We start from the raw sequence: 15,192 nt of genomic DNA, 5'->3' as shown, positions 1-15,192 counted from the left end.
ACCTTGATAAAATTATGTATTAATTCTAGAATTGTTTTATAGCAAATATTGTACAATTTTCTACATAGACAGTTGTATAAGTAATGTACCCAAAGGCTACAATTTCCCTTTTCACTCTTAATTTTTTATAATATAGACTTGACTTGATTTTTGTGATGTAATTGAGATCAACACTGTATTGTTTCAATCAAAAGTCGAACCTTTATGTTGCCGTGGTCACAATATTGTCTATTTGCACACACTATACCCAATTAAACAATAACATAATTTTTATTTTCAAAATTTATACATTTTATAAAGAATTTAAGTAAAAATATCTGTGGTTATGGGGGCTCACAGAGACTGAACCGCTAACCAAACAGCATGCATGGGCCAGACCTAGACCCCCTACATATATGTAACAGATGTGCAGCCTGGTCATCTCGTGGGTCCCTAACAAGGGGAGCAGGGGCCATCTCTGACTGTGTTGCCTGCCTTTGGATCCTTTCTCCTAGCTGGGCTGCCTTGTCAGGCCCCAGTGGGAGAGGATGCACTTTAGCCCTGCTGTGACTTGAGGTGCCAGGGTAGTTTGATACCCATGGGGACATCCCCTTCTCTGAGAAAAAGGAGAAGGGTGAACTGGAGGATGGGGAAATGGAGTGTGAGGGTGAGGCTGGGAAGAGAAGAGGGAGGGGCCTCAAATCAGGCTGTAAAGTGACTAAATAAATAAATAAACAAAAATCTGTTTCTGTTTCTACTTATTTCTTTAAAATATTTCACATTCTTCATTCTTGAATATTCAGATTTTTCTACTGCAATTGTCCTTCAGCTATATCTTCATTTAGTATTCTTTTACAGCAGGTTTGCTGGAGCTCATTATACCCTTTTCTTATAAAAATTTCTATATTTTTCTTCCTGAAATATGTTTTTTCAAATTAATAGTTGCAAGGGGGCGTGGATATTGTATGCCTCCAATCCCAGCATTCAAGAAACAGAGGCAGGAGTTTAAGATCATCATGATCTATAGAGATAGTTATGGGCTGTCCATTGACACAGTGAAATCCAGAAGATGAGAAAGAGGAGGAGGACAAAAAGGAGAAAGAGAAAGAAGAGAAGGAGAAAGATGGGGAGGAGTAGAGAAGAAGGAGGAGGAGGAAGAAGATAAGGAGGAAGAAGAGGAGGAGGGGTGAAGAGAAAAGGAAAAAGAAAATAATTTGAGGCTAGAAATTCTTCTCTTTCAGCAGATTAAAGATTTTTTGTCCATTGTTCTATGGCCTCCATGGATTCTCTTGGGAAATTAATGCTTTTTCTTTGGCATCGTGAGGAAAGTGAAAGTGGGGGACTCAGCACACAGCCTTGCTGCATCAGCAAGATCTGCCTTTTCTTCTGCCTGCTCTGGCTGACTTTGCTGTCTGCGGTAGCATCCAGCCCAGAGTTTTAACCTGATATCAGGAAGGGCTGGCTTTCCTGGGTCATGACCCCATAATAGAAGAGAAATTGTATGAAAAGTTTTTATCCTGAATATGTTCTTAAACTTTCACTCCCAGAGAGGATGAGCTCATGGAAAAGGAACTTAATTCAGTACAATCAAAATATCACAGCACCATCTTTGGAGATATATTCAGTATAACACAGTGTACATGGCCTATGATCAGGGCCCAAGCAGGTTTTCCTGTGTGATATCCTTACTATCTAGGAATTCTTTATTACAATGCCTGAGACTCAGAGCACACAGATACTTGAGCATCAGTTTTTCCATTTACATAACTTACTGTGTGTGTATAAATCACTAAAAACGTCCTTACTTGCCTTTCAAAAAACCAGACCACAGATAGGAATCAGAAGATCTTCCCCAGGGGAAAATAGAATTCTAGTAGCAAAGTAATCAAAGAAGCGTAAGATAAAGGAGAGACTGAGTGTTCTTTTTCAAAGAGCAACTGATCAACACTGTGATCAGTACCATGGAGGGCAACAGAAAGGAAGCTTACCTGCATGTTCATGACATAGGTAAGGTCCTGGGAATGTTGAATAGTTACTTAAAGAAAAGAGAGCAGATATTGAGCATAGATAGTACACCTGTATGTCTTGGTCTGTTTGGTCAAGACAAATTGGTCATCAAGCAAATGCTGATGGGTTAACACAGCTCTAAGTGAAAGCATCTAACGCCATGGCTTCCACTGAACAAGGTTCACATTGGAAGTAGTTATTACATAAGAGAATTCACAGGCATACATATGAATGAATATGAAGACAAATCAATTTGCAAATATTTGCACATTAAACGATTGAAAACTTTTTAATGAACAAAACCTATAAAAATTTAAATGGTATTAATAGGAAAGGTAGTGAATGCATGTGAAGACATCTATGCAAAGCAAATATTTATAAGCATGGATTCTAACTATTTCTATCAACTGAGAGAAATGCAAATGCAGTGTTATTTCAGAAAAAGATTATACATTAATATGTATAATATTGCCCTACTTCTGTAAAACACTAAACTAATGAAAGCTGTGTGTGAGAAAGAGAAATAAAAGAGACAGAGTTAGACAGAGACAGAGACAGAGAGACAGAATGTGCTCATGGACTGGCTTATATACCCACATGGGAATATAGATTCTGTCTCTTGAGTGAGGAATGGAGTATTTAAAACATGGAGAGACGAATCTTTGTCTTTGTGTACATTTTGCCTGTCTCCCTTGTTACAACTAACACCTAACAGCATTCAACAAAATTTAAATTTGAATCTCTGTCTGAGAAAACATGAGCTAGCTTATCACTTCATCACTGGCTCTCGGCGGCCAATCCATGGTTCAGCAAGCAAAACTCCTTGAGTAACTACCTGCTTCGGTAACTTCAGAACTCCCATAGATAGAGCCATGTCATGAATTAGATTCTCTCTCTGGTATTCTTTGCCTCGGCACATGTTTTCACATTTATAAGAATATGTATTAAATATAAAATTCAAGAAATTTTGGCCTTGAAAATTCCTATGAATACATGTCTGTACAAGTGTGTTCAGTGTGCTCCAGCTGAACTGATAATAGCAGATGGGGAAAATGAAGCTTTTTGAAGCAGTATCATTTGCTGATCTAGACACCACTTGTTTGCTTCTGCTCTTCCCTTTCAACCTCAAGACCTCAGAAGGACTCTCATCAGCCTCCATACATAACATTCCGGTTGAGAAAATTAAAGGTAAAATAATGGAGGTCTTCCTTTTCCTTCGTCTTTCAGAAAGAAGTAAGATCAGAACACATGGATAATTTTTCAGAACACAGATAATTTTTGTAGTGGTATTAATTAACATCAACATGGATTGAAAATGAAATATTCTGTAACAAAATTTACAGCATACTAGTCATTTCTCCATTACGTTAACTGCCAGAGTAGTGTAGTAACAACAAAAATCTAATGTGTATTTCTACCATTTATTATTCTGAAGCCGAGTTTTGGAATGCAAGGCTTATATATTTGGATTTCACAAACATCCCTTGCAGAGAATCTTGCTAATTTGTTATGATTCAGTTTGGTTTTTGTTTTGGTGGAAGGGATTGAACCCAGAGCTTTTCACATGCTCAGAAACCTTTCTACCCCTAAGCTGCATTCTCAGCCCCTCTGGTGTCATATACATAGAATACTGTATATCCAACAATTCAGTTAATGGCTTCAAAAGTAGTCTTTGTATTTCCTGTAAATAATCATCAGACCATAAGAAAGAAATAATTGTTATTTGAAATCCCAAGTGACAGGGAGAAAGTAATAAAAGAAATCCTCCTCTAACTCCCTGTGAACCTCAGGAAATCCTTCTGAGCTGCTGTAAATTCATGAATAAATGTGTCCTCTTTACTGTTTATAGGTGTAGGCATCCCACTTATGAAGGAGTGTGTTGTTTGATTGCTTTGGTTAATAGTGATTGAGCAGTATGGCTTTTTTCTTTCCCTTTTTTCTTTTTAGTAATGAATGAACTTAGAGCAGTCTGCTTATATACCTCTATATGCACAACACTTAATAGGAATAGATTGGTTTGATGACCATCTGATTGTATGGTGGCACCGTTTAGAACTGGTTAAGACCATAAGCTTTGCGGTCAATCTGCTCAGACCCTCATCTCTGCTCCCTTTATTACTTGCTAAGGATGCTGGTGAGTTAGTTTCTCTAAACCTCGTCTTCCACAAACGTGGTTAAACTGCATAGAGTTGTGAGGATGACTCCAGAGAGGGTGTTCCATAGAGTGCTTAGCACATGGCCCACAGACTACATCTCCTGGTCATTTACTGCTTTAGACCATCCAAGGCCATTCACTGAGCTGGAAAAAAAATAGTTTTCTGCATTTTCATATGCTTCCATTTTCTAGATTCTAGAAGCAAGTTTAAGAAAACTTACATGAGACCAAGTGAGCTAATCCTCATAAGAAGCAGATCAAAGAAAATTGTGGATTCTAGACAATAGGGCATCCTAACTGAAAACACAGTGGTTTTCAGGAAGTTGCCTGCAGTCTTAATGTCAAAGGAAATAGTCCAGAGGAAACCGTCCCTGCAGCTTTTGAGAACAACAGAACAACAATATCAAATGCAGATAATTTAAACTAATATTTAACTCTTTGAGATGACCACTATCAGCAATAAGGGGAAGTTGAGTGCTTTTCTTTGTTTCTTTTCTTTCTTTCTTTCTTTCTTTCTTTCTTTCTTTCTTTTTTTCTATATTCTTCTCTTCTTCGGTCTCGCTACTGTCATGACTTGCAGTGACTTTAGGAAGAAGGCAGGAAAGGTACAATGGTAACAGGAAAAGATCAAAAGGTGGAAACATTGTTTTCATTAATTATATATCATTGTATAAGAAAAATAGCAGATTCACTTTTTTTTAAATGTGTAAGTTTAAAGAGGGGAAAAGCGGAGTCAGCACTGATTCATCGGCTCTCCTGTATTTGCGTATCTCATGGAATCTTTGAGTTGATTGCGTAAGATATTGGGTTGGGTTGGACATTCTGTGGTCACAAAGGTCATGGTGTTGATAGAGCAGGCGGTCCTCAGAGGCCCTGGTTGTCCATAGCACTGTAGCTTTATAGTCTTTATCGTGCTAATTCATACTTCCCTGATTGCTCCAGAAATGAAAAGAGTGTCTGTAAACTTTCCCAAGTTGACAAGTGCACCTTCCAGAACTGATGTGTTACTGTGATTCATTCCTTGTTGGCTCAAGCAAGCGCATACACTCAGGAAGGAAGAGTATGTACAGCTCACCATGGGGAGATTCTGACAGTGACAAGCAGTCTTGTTGTGCGTCCCCAAAGGCAATTTCTTTGTTTCTTTTTCTTTTTCCTTTTTTTTTTGAAGATGAGAATGTGAGATTCTGGGAGACGTGGACAACTGAGGCAAATCTATGCTGCTAGTTCACGAGCTTTAGAGACCCACATCCCCCATTTCCTCTCTCTTTTGTATGTTGTGCTTCACAAACATTTATTTTCACATTAACGCAAATGCAACACTCAAAACAAATATATTATTTTCTTACAGAGCAGTGAGGGTTGTAACTCATGACATACTTGGATCAGTGTTCCAGTTTTGGATGAGACACTGATGTTGCATCATATACTAATATTGAGATAAATATTCTCAATTTTATAGTTCTATTTTGTTTTGTTTGTTTTGCTATTCCAAAGTCCTTTAGCACTCATGAGGCCCAGAGAACCTCAGTTTACTTCCAGCCCAGCAAAACCAGGGCATGTTCAAAGTTCAAAGAGAGGCACCAATTAAGCTAAGAACATTTTCCAGATTCAAGGGAGCCTCTGCCTTTAGAGCATGGTCTATGGATCAGCGGAGACAGTAAGCAGTTCAAAGGAACTTGGCAGTTTAGTAAAATAAGCACCTTGGTTACCCATTAAATTTGCCTTTGTAAATAAAGTGCAGCCGCTTCCCTTTGATCTTCGGAAGACAGTCCAGCATGCTATACATAGCACAGAGGTGAAAGTACATGAGGCTGCTTAAAGTGAAAGATGCAGCTGAGTGATCTGCAGCTTTGAAACTGCTAGGAGAGGCACAAGTAATTTGTAAGTAATGTCCTTGTTTTGTAGTATTTTCAGAGGGCAGCCAACATTAATTTCAGGGTTTTTAAAATTCATATAAATAAACAATGGGCACTGCAGGGAAAGTTATAAAACATGAGGCATAACTATGATTGATGGTTCGTAATCGCCTCCATGTACCTATTTCTTTTCTTTAAAATTACAACTTTCTTTCATGTTATTTCATCATGTATCTTTTGCCAATCTCCTTGCTGGCCGGGGCATTAATTTTTGGGAATTTAATAAAAATGCCTCTATGACATATATTTGATTTTTTTCCCCCTAGCTGGTTGACATGGATCATGTTTTTGTGAGTAGAGAAAGGTGTGCTTAAAATGGGAAATAAAGCAGTTATTACATCTTCTGTCTCAATGACCAACTATTTGCTCCTGGTAGCATAGGTATATCTCCCCTCCAAATGTCAAGTTTTAGGGAAAAAGGCCAAGTAAAAAGGCCAAATTAGGCAGACCTATCAGAATCACACCAGACTCTCAACAGAGACTATGAAAGCCAGAGGTCCTGGGCAGATATCATTGCAGACCCTAAGAGAACACAGATGTCAACCTAGACTGCTATACCCAGCAAAACTTTCAATCAACGTAGATGGAGAAAACAAAATATTCCATGACATAACTAAATTTAAACAATATATTCACAGCAATCCAGCCCTATAGAAGATATCTGAGTTTTCAATGACAGCAAGGCAAGCTATCTGCTCATATCTAGCTTTTATCCTGTGTTTTGCCATGTTAAATCTAATGGAGTAAATTCCTATTGCATTGAATCCTAACACAGGTAAGAGATGAGAAAGAAAAAGAGGGCTGGGCGGGTACTGTAACTTGCTTCCAAGCTCACACATTTCACCCTGTAGAAAACTTTTTTTTTGAACAGACATGACACGTAAAATCAGCATTTTATTTTAGTCTTCTCTAATGCTTGTTAGAAAGATTCCTATCTTTAAAAAACCTTAAGCAAATGCCAAAGAAGTCTGGGTTTTCAATATCTGATTGCATGTTCTTTAATAATTTTTAAAGGTACCTTCAAAACTATTTTTCATTATTATAAACAACATCTTTTTCATTTTACTAAACACTTATTTTGGATAATGTTTCTACTTGACAGTGTATCTTCAGGAGTTTAAAATAAAATTTGGTATCTTTAAAAATTAGAAGAAAAATTGCAAATAGACAAATATATAAGTGTGTATTGATATTTAAGATCCATATGTGACAGGAAACCTGATGACACAAAGGTGCTCTGCTTGGATCCTCAGCAGCTACAGCATGTGGTAGTTTGTTACAGCAATAAAAGAAAAGCAATAAAGATTTTGGCAGCGAGAATGCATTTGAACCAGTCCAACACAGGTCAGGTGTGTGTGTATATGTGTATATGTGTGTGTTTGTGTGTATATATGTGTGTGAAGGTGGGTTTCTGAGGACTGAACCTAAATTTCACACACACTAGATTCAGCATATTTTCACTGAACTACAGCCTCAGCCTTGGCCACGTTTAATAAAAAGAAATTTGAAAAAGGATGTTGCATACACAATTTCCTTTAATAACTTTTTTCTATGTGGAATTTGTATCTCCTTTTTAAAGAAAATAGCTTTATTGATTTTTCTCATTATGCTGATAATAGAAGAACATTAACAGAGGAAAAAAAAAACATAAGCACAATCCAGCCCAAATTCATTTTAACCATTGTGAATCTCACCATCTTGAAACATCTGCAGTTAGCATATTGATGATGCTGTAAATTGGAAATACACTCTATTATTTTTTTAAAATATATTCTATTCTTATACCAAATCATTATTTCAAGACAATACTAGACTTGCAATGACTTTTTATGAAGACTATAATATTTCTGACCTATATTCAATGTTGTCAGAAACAAATCCAGGATGGCCAATTAAATTTGAATTTTGAATAAGCAATGAATACTTCATTTTCAATCAGTCCCTTTAGGACACACATTTTAAAAATCCATGCTTTATTCACAATTCAAATTTAAGTGGGTACCCAGTGTTTTTATTTTCTATGTACAGCATGCCTTATGTTTCCAGTATGGTTTGGCTACCTTCAATAAGAAGACAAGATTGAACGCTCACATAGGCTGGACAATGCCTGTGCAAAGTAAGCGCCCTCTAGACCTCATAGCTCATCAGTTCTAAGACACATTTTTCATATATAACATGATGAAATTATAACCAGTGGCACTTTCTAATGTTGGCTGGGCAGGAGAAGAGATTCATATTTTATTACCTACAGAAGCTTGTTAGGACCACTAGTATTAGAGGCAGACTATAGCCATAAATGTATTAGTTAGCAAACCATTCAAGGAGAATTTGGAGGAAAGACTGTGACTTCTGCTTGTTGGATAGAGCCATGCTTTTGATATACTTTGGTAGGTGCTGGGATGTGCACTTATCAAAGCTGGAGAAAAGATGTCTGGTTAGGAAGGAAACCTTGGATCTTTTCTTGGAAATGCTGCAGCCTCAATGCCACTGGTGCACAGCGACAGGATATGTGAGGCAGCATCAATGCCAATGATGTCAGATCAAAAAGTGATTGAAGACAGTTAAACTTTGAATGGGAAGTACTATTAGGAACACACACACACACACACACACACACACACACACATATATATATATTTTTTTTTCCAATACAGGATTTGTCTTGTACTGTTGGCTGTCCTGAACTTGCTTTGAATATCAGACTAGCCCCCAACTCACAGAGATCTGTCTGTTTCTGCCTCCCTAAGTTCTGGGATTACAGGCATGCGCCACCATGCTGGCTCTACTAGAAATAGTTTGAGTGCTTTATTTTCTATTTACTGTAGGTAGAAATACTTAGTGTAGAATTGATCCAAATTAATCTGGGAAAAGCTTTATTAAGCATACAATGATAAGACGTAGCTCCATCTTTAAGAATGCATCATGGGAATAAAATGGCTCAGTGCTTAAGAGCACTTGCTTCTCTTGCAGAGGACCCAAGTTTGGTTCCCAGTACCCACATGGTGACTTATAACCATCTATAACTTTAGTTCTAGAAGAACTGACACATCCTTATAGTCTTTGAAGGCACCAATCATGTATATGGTACACATATATGCATACAGCCAAAACACTCACACAAATCAATCAATCAATCAAAACAAATTACCTGGACACATTGGTTTATGGTAGAGTAGTAGGTTAGCATGCTCCTGCCCCTACATGTTCCACTGTATTTCCAAAGCAATCAAACAAGCAAGCAAACAAACAAATCCCCCTATAAGATTGTCATATTTTTATTGACAAAGTTCTATGTTCCCCAACAGAACACAAACTAATGTTCTATTCAAGACATACTAGGAAAGTAGCTGGACACTTAGCTTGGTTGATAGAATTCTCGCCTAGCATGCAAAAAGTCCTGGTTTGGATTCTTGCACTCCCTTTTCTCAGCGGGATGGAGTAAGGGTGTGGGGGTGGGGATGTCTAATTCTCCCCTGATCTGGGTGTTCTCAGTTCTTGTAAGAAGGTCACATAGCCTTCAGAGCAAATTACAGGCCAGACCCTTCCCTGAAAAGGAAACTACTCTAGCATGTATTTAGGTATGACTAGAAGCTCCTAAGCTAGAGATCTTAGTCCAGCAGCGACCTTCAATTGTACTTGGAGCTCCCCCATCTCCATAGTATAATTAGTATTATATTGTCCTTCTTGTGACAAGACCATTAAGTATCCTTGATCCCCTGACCCCATCAAATCAAATACATTCACCCTTGAAATCCTTCCCTCTGCCCAGGATTTATATTGCCCTTGATTTCACATAAATAAAGGTTCACGCTTTCTCACTGTCATTTATCCTCCTCCAGGCCTGCCCTAAGGCCCAATGGGCCTGGGCCTTACCAGCCTGGTGTCTTGGCTGCAAACTGACCATGCATGGGCCTTGACCCACACCTCTGCAGTGCTCAGCACAGCAGCTTAACCAATGAGAAGACAATATAAACTCCATTTTGTCTTCATTTTATGACCAGGCCTGATTTAAAAAAAAAAATTAGGCCATAGGTCACCAATTCCAGGACCATAAAATCCCGCCACCCAAGAAATAGACTGGAGATAATCACAAGAATGGGAAGGTATCTTACCTCAGGATGGGGCATCTGTGCTGGGCAGCCCACCGACCTTGAAGTAGAACATTCATGGCCCAGAAAATACCTAACATTCCCGAGGTCTATAGATAGCTCGCTCAATGTTAGTTATGTCGGTTAGCTAATCACTTTGTAACAAGCTTGCCCTTGATGAATGTCATCAAGTCATGTAACAGCTAAGCTGGAAATTCCTGGTCCTCTCTCAATCCCCAATAAAAACCCTGCCTTGCATCTGCCTGGGGCTCTCCTCTCTGATCCACTGCATGGTGACAGTTGAGACCGAACTTAAGCCCCAATAAAACTCTTTGCTCTTGCATACATGATCGGCTCTTGGTGGTCTTTGGGTTCCCTACGATCTGGGCATAACAACCAAGAGCTGCAACACTTTGGTATCACTATAAGCTTTGAAACTCCATTGCCGCTGCTGCTGCTGCTCTCATGCTAAAAGAGCTGAACTGTAGCACTCTGGAAAACATTTTCCACACCCAGGCTTAGGGCACTTAGACCTCAATCTAAAGTGTTCAAGCTGCCCCTGAGAGAAACAGAAGAACCCTGGTTCTCCATCTGGAAACCAAACTCCAAGACCCCAGTGGAGAGCCACAAAGGCTAGCCTCAGGTACATAAAACTCTTTCTCAAAACAAACAAACAAATAAACAAAAATTACAGAGTTTGTCAAACAAAGCATCAGCAGATCAATAGGAAGTTGGAATAGATAAAACACAGTATTTTTAATGATTTGTTTAAAGTGATGTTAAGTATTAAAAATTATGTAAATCGCTATTGTTATGGCTTCACTAAATCTCAATTATGAAACTCTGTTTGGGGTAATATATTTTAATTTTTATAAGTAGTATTCAGTGGGACCTTATTTGGGAGACAGAATGTCATACATGCCTGTTGTCATTGTTACACTGGGATCTTATAACAGTGTCAAGGTCAAGAAGAAATTGGTGCTGAACGGAAATTAAAACATTGATTCTTCTTCTCTCCATTGTCTATTAATTTATCTAATCTTCTTGTTTCCTTTTTTTTTGCAATTAAAATTTAATTACAACATTTCTTTCTCCTCTTTCCACCAAACTCTCCCATATATTTGTCCCTTAATGTGTTCAAATTCATGGTTTCTTTATTCACCAGCTGTTACTGTAGGCATAGATGTATATACATGTATATTCAGAAATATAACCTGTTTGCCTTATACAATGCTACTTGCATGTATGTTTTCAGGGCTTTCCACTTCTCCCACTCCCAGCTCTCCCAAATTGCCTGGAGCCATTTGGTACCTTTATCCAGGCATTGCTGGTTCCCCAGTGGGTAGATTTAGGAAACCAGTAGATGACAGTGAAGTAGTGTTTCAAAAACAATTCAATAACATAACATCTGCAATTGCTGATGACAAGAAGTAAAATGAACAGATTACATAAAAGTCAAACTTCAGATGAAGGAATTTACTAACAAATATGTAATTTCATTTTTTAGTATCCAGTGTCTTGCCACAATGGGCACGTGGTCTAGCAATAGTGACTGTAAGGACACAGAAGGAGGTAGGACAGAGGTACAGTAAAACCTGAAGCCAACAGTTACAGCATTTAGATAACAAAGTCCTAGCTGAACAGCTTTAGACCAGATCTTCCTTCTCTGATTAGTCTTACAGTAAGCCTCTTAGTCCTCCTGTTGTGAGTTTGCAGGATCACTTGAAAGGAGACTCCACTCCTGAATTTGGAATTGAGGGAGTCTGAGGTAACCAACAATGGTTCAGAGAAGAGACAAGCAAAAGCAAAGTAGCTTCAAGGCTTATTAAATTTGACACCAGTCTGAAATAATGTCTAAGTAGAACTTTAGAACACTTCACAGAGAAAACAGATATACTCAGTGTAGAAATAAGGGAAGATAACCTACCGGGGCTTGCAAATACAAACAGCGTCCATCCTGATTCCTCCTGGCTGAAGCAGTGCTGGGCTCCTCCCTGGTCCCTTGGCAGAAGGACCTTACTCCCTTTCTTCTTCCCTGCTTCCCTCCTCTTCTCCCTCTCCCCTTCTTTCCCTCATCTGTTCCTTGTTCCTTATCCATATTTCACATGATGGACACAGACATTTTGGTCTTCTTGTTGTTGATTATTAAAGTTTATTATTGGTTTATGTTTTATTTAAGCAGTGTTTATTCCTAAACCAGCTGTATATGCAAATCACCACACAGAGACTAGGATTTATTTAATTAACCTAGAGCACAATGCTGGGCAATAGTTACTTCATCCTAAACCTCCAAGCCCTCATAGTTTCCTCCCATTCAGATTTCCTACATTATCATATCTTAGGTACAGTTCACCTCTCCTCATGGTTCCAAGTCCTCTCCTGTAGATTTCTGTTTTCCTACTCCTCCCATTCACTTCCTTTCTTCCCCTCCAGATGTCCCACCCTATTCTCTCCATTGCACAGCACTGGCTGGGTGTTTTATTGAAATTACAGAGAACAAATGGTAGCATGTTTACACAAACTTATGACAGGTGATGCTTAGAATAAACATCACAGTGTAATGTCAGGATTGAAAACAGATAGTGGGGGAGAGAAATCAGCATTTGAATGAACAGGGTAAAGTGTACACATTCCACAGGAACATTACACCAACATCTTCTCTACAGCCTAGCGGTCAGGGACTTAGCTTTGGAGGTAGTAGCTGAGATTGAGCAATTATATTAGTAACAACTTAGATGGTTTAGTGCACTGGAAAAGTATTATCAAGTTCACTTCATTTCATAGCCAATGCTTTGTCTTTTATCCATTCTTTGTCAATAATAAAGGTAATTTTGAGCTTTATCTGTTTGAGTCCATATTTTCTTTTTAGTGTATACTGAAGTTGGTAGAGAAAAGTGTTATCTAGCTGGTTATTTCAGGTTGATGTCATTATCCGATCATAGCCTCAATTTCTTGTCTTTTGATTCCTTGCTATCAAGAAGCATTTGAATGCTAAGTTGAGTCTTTATGAGGCTTATTTCTAGGAAAATAATGCATGTGCTACATTTTAAGTGTCTGGTCTTCTTGGCATGTATATTCCTTCTGAATTAATAAATGGCCATTTGATTTGACACTTCACATTTATGAGCATGGTTAATATGTATCTGTCCACAAGAGAAAGGTCACTCTACAAGACGATCTTGACAGTTTTATGCCAAATAGGCGAAGCTGCAAGAAATTTCAGAATTCAATCTGATATGCTTTTAATATCAGGAAGAGTTGTGTGATTTGATTACTGTGAGAAAACATATGATTTCTTTACATTCAAATATATTCACCCTGAGGTGTAAATTATATTTGTTTACCTCAAAAACTGGGGAAAAAATTAAAATCAGAGACATGGTTAGCTGGTTTAATGTTAATAGACTTTAAACTGACTAGAAATTGGATGGTGATATGGTTCACTTCTAATATGTATGAGTCATGTGAAATTTTTTTCTCTCCCTCTCTCTTTTTTTTCTTGAAGATGGGCTTTCTCTGTGTAGCCTTAGCTATCCCAAACTCCCTTTTTTTTTCCTTTTGAAGTTCTTATTACGGTATAATCAATGTACAGGGCTCACAATGTCTCATATCATAGACAAGATACAGTCATTGTCCTAACCCTAACCCTCCAATTATTGAGAAGCTCGAAAATTATGGTGTGGAAGAAGACACAGTGGGAAAAGGGCTGGACTTGAGTTTGGTTGTGCAGCAGCCATGTCAAAGCTGTAAACCCAGCCATGGAGGGATGAGGAGAGGGGCTTCCTTAGAGCCCACTGGCCAGCTGGCAGAGCCAGTCAGAAAAGTCCAGGCTCTGTGAAGGAGCCTGTCTACAATACAAAGTGGAGTGAGGTAGAGGAAATGTACCCAAAATTTCTCTCTGACCTCCTCACACATGTACCTACAAAAACCTGGGCACGCTTATCTGTTGGTATAATGTTCTTTTAAAATGTATACACCTTACCTTTGTTCATTCAAATGATGATTTCTCCCCCCCCACCTCCAACTCTCTGGTTTCAATCAGGATATTGCAATTGTGATGCTCATTCTAAGCATCCTGTCTCAACTCTTGTGTAAACAGGACAAAATAAAGCAACTAGACACAATGTTGAGCAGGGAGGAGCCAGAGGACAGGAAAGAGGGGAGAAGCCAGAAGGCAGGAAATGAGTGGGAGGAGAAGGGGCTAGAGGAGAGCTAGGAGAGCAGAGCTGGCGGGAGATCTTGGAGGATGTGGAGCATGAACCAGACCTAACATATCACTAAAAGCAAGTATAATGGGGAAATCTAAATGTTAGGAAACTGAGGCCTTGGAGGTTTAGGAGGGAGTAAATATTGCCCAGCCTTGTGTTCTAGGTTAGCTAAAAACCCAGTCTCTGTGTGGTGATTTGATTATATAGCTGTTTAAGATTAGCAGCAAGCTTTACTAGAAGATCAACCAATAGTAAATATTAATAAACACATACAACACTTATCCATGCCACAAAGACAGATACAAACATGCTGAAATATTCACGACATCTTGTGAGGTTTTTTTTTTTTTGTTTGTTTTTTGTTTTTTGTTTTTTGTTTTTTTTTAAAGAAAAGACTGTTGTTGGTGGTAGCTTTTCATAACAGTGTCTTGCTCTTCAGTCTAAGCCAATGGTTCTCAACCAGTGGGTCGCAGCCTCTTTGGGGGTCACATATCAGGTATCCTGCATATCAGATATTTGCATTATGATCCATAAAAGTAGAAAAATTACAGTTATTGTTTAAATTAAAATTAAGTAGCAACAAAATAATTTTATGGTTAGGGGCCACCACAACATGAGTAGCTGTATTAAAGGTTCACAGCATCAGGGAAATGCAAATCAAACCACACTGAGATTTTACCTTATGCCATCAGAAAGACCAAGATCAAAAACTCAAGTGACAATACTTTCTGGAGAGGACATGAAGAAAAGGGAACCCTCCTCCATTGCTGGTGGGAATGTAAACTTGTACAGCCACTTTGGAAATCAATCTGGCACTTTTTCAGACAATTATGAATAGT

General features: G+C 38.4%; 1 protein-coding gene across 2 annotated transcripts in view; it reads left to right on the top strand.

Moving 5' to 3' along the window:
- The first annotated feature begins 5,968 nt into the window (after window positions 1-5,968).
- The window catches only part of Tspan12 (tetraspanin 12), a 91,853-nt gene continuing 82,629 nt past the window's right edge, over window positions 5,969-15,192 (top strand). Inside the window, exon 1 of one of the 2 annotated variants that reach the window (XM_055608094.1) lies at window positions 5,969-6,022. The gene's annotated coding sequence lies outside the window, so the exon portion shown is untranslated. The remainder of the gene's footprint in view (window positions 6,023-15,192) is intronic. The other variant, XM_055608093.1, reaches the window with a different exon arrangement.

Source organism: Psammomys obesus, unplaced genomic scaffold, assembly GCF_907164565.1.
Source record: "Psammomys obesus unplaced genomic scaffold, mPsaObe1.curated_primary_1811, whole genome shotgun sequence".
Lineage (NCBI taxonomy): Eukaryota > Metazoa > Chordata > Mammalia > Rodentia > Muridae > Psammomys > Psammomys obesus.
The sequence above is the reverse complement of the archived record's forward strand: the minus strand, read 5'-3'. Positions and strand labels throughout refer to the sequence as shown.